At 43.1% G+C, this 2,096-nt stretch overlaps 1 non-coding gene across 1 annotated transcript; it reads left to right on the forward strand.

The window, feature by feature from the left end:
* The first annotated feature begins 836 nt into the window (after positions 1-836).
* Positions 837-909, forward strand: Trnat-cgu (transfer RNA threonine (anticodon CGU)). Its single transcript has one exon. It is a non-coding gene; the product is annotated as a tRNA-Thr (tRNA).
* Positions 910-2,096: the final 1,187 nt, after the last annotated feature.

Genomic DNA, 2,096 nt, shown 5'->3' on the forward strand with positions numbered 1-2,096 from the left:
TGTATATGTATATATATTGCCACGAACTATGCATTGGGTTTGTTTATGTTTTGTTGTTACTGCCCGGCCGCGCCCTGCTGTGTTATCTGTGTCCCAAGCGAAGCGCGTGTTCCATTCTTTATTTTATGCCGCACGGATTATCTCATTCTAATAAGGAGAGCGTTTCGCCCTAATGTCACTAGCCTAGAACAATCTTCTTTGATCGACAATGTTCTGTATGTAAATGAACGGTTCTTCGAGCAACACTCGCGCCGAAAGATAAAGCCCACAGAGCAGACGCCGCGGTATTCGATTTGCCGACACTCGCCTTGGCATGTCATTTTGTTGACTGCTGCTTCGCCGCCTCGCACTGTGAGTTGTCATTAGGGGGCACAAGTTCACTCCAATAAACTTGTTTTTCCTTCAAGACAACTGCTTCATCTCTGGCTTCGTGACAATATATATATATATATATATATATATATATATATATATATATATATATATATATATATATATATATATATATATATATATATATATATATATATATATTCTCTTGACTGTCAACCCTTATTTCTGTCTGAATTCAACGAGACCCTCTTTCCCATTCTGATTTGCTACATGCATAGCGAGGGCCTCTGTTCTGGCAGTCTTGGTGCCATAGGGAACTTAAGAGGGTTCAACGCTGGTCGACCACTCTCGACATGTCGTAGACACTCGAGTTACGGCCCGGGGGTATAAAAGAAGGTCCCCTTCACCCCGTGTAGTCCGAGTGGCACTGGCTACCATCCCGAAGTGCAGGAAACAAAAACTACCTCAAGATAAATAACCGAGAAAGTGGTGGGGAAACAGCCCCGCCGGTAGCGTAGTCGTCATCGCACCAGACGCGTATTCTGGAGGTCGTGGGTTCGGATCCCACCCGGCGGGCATTTTTTTCTCCAATTTCTTTCTATCTTTCCAAATTCTTTATCTGTTTCTATGACCTACCACATCCTCCCCTTTGCTTTCCGAGGTTTTCTTGACTGCCAACCCTTATTTCTGTCTTAATTCAACGAGCCCCTCATTTCCCATTAAAGCCTGCTTCACAGCACTACTCTAACCATGCGATTGTGCACTCTTTACAGGTACGTTAAGAACTTCGCCTTCACTCATGGGCGCACAGATAAGTACTACAGGGGTGGCACTTAGTACTTAGTATAGTAACGGCATCCGCCATTAAAGCCTGCTTCACAGCACAACTAGTAACCATGCGATTGTGCAGCCTTTTCAGGTACGTTACGAACTTAGCCTTCGTTCATGGTGGAAAAGATAAGTAGTTACAGGGCGGCATTTAGTGTAATCGCATCCGGCATTAAAGCTTGCTTCACAGCATGCGATTGTGAACCTTTTACAGGTAAGCTACGAACTTAAACTGCAACCTTCCCTCATGGTCGCACAGATAAAAACAGTTACTACAGGGGTGGCATCCCAGGTGAAAATATATGTTTTTTTCTAGCTGGATTACTGAACCATAAATTTCCTATGGCTAGAAATATTCTAGCATGAAATAACAAAATTTCTAGCCAGAAATTCAGTTTCTAGTTTATTTCTAGCTGGATTGAGATTTACTTCCTGCAAGCAAAAAAAAAAAAAAACCCCGCAAGCTGGAAGTAATCGTCTCTAGCTAGAATTTTTCTCGTTAGAAGCTGTCAATTCCAGCTGGAATCTAATAATCTAGTCAGAAATGAAGCCGGAAATTACGATTTCTTGCTAGAAATGCTCTTTCCATTTTTACGGGGGATGCCTATTTTTAACGCGAAAGCATATAGTTAACTCTGGGTAGAAAATCCGGCGAGGTGACCAAGAGATGGCCCAGAAAATGGTCGACGTACGGCAAGCAAAATGGCCAACGGCTCATATAAAAAGACCCGCTCGGAGTCGCACAAAAAAAATGCCGAGAAGCTCCGAAGGCAAAGTACAGTAATTTAGTTTTAAAAATTAGGTAAATTTGGGTCTGGTAGCCAATCCACGGTCCTCGGAGAAGCGCGACGAGCACGAATCCTCAATGAATCAAATTAATTCTACCTGACTCAAGGTGGACGATGTTGTGGCCTTCCACTTAGATAGGGACGTGT

The sequence above is a fragment of the Haemaphysalis longicornis genome, unplaced genomic scaffold (assembly GCF_048455015.1).
Source record: "Haemaphysalis longicornis isolate Haplotype H1 unplaced genomic scaffold, Haemaphysalis longicornis Haplotype H1 scaffold_1, whole genome shotgun sequence".
NCBI classification, from domain to species: domain Eukaryota; kingdom Metazoa; phylum Arthropoda; class Arachnida; order Ixodida; family Ixodidae; genus Haemaphysalis; species Haemaphysalis longicornis.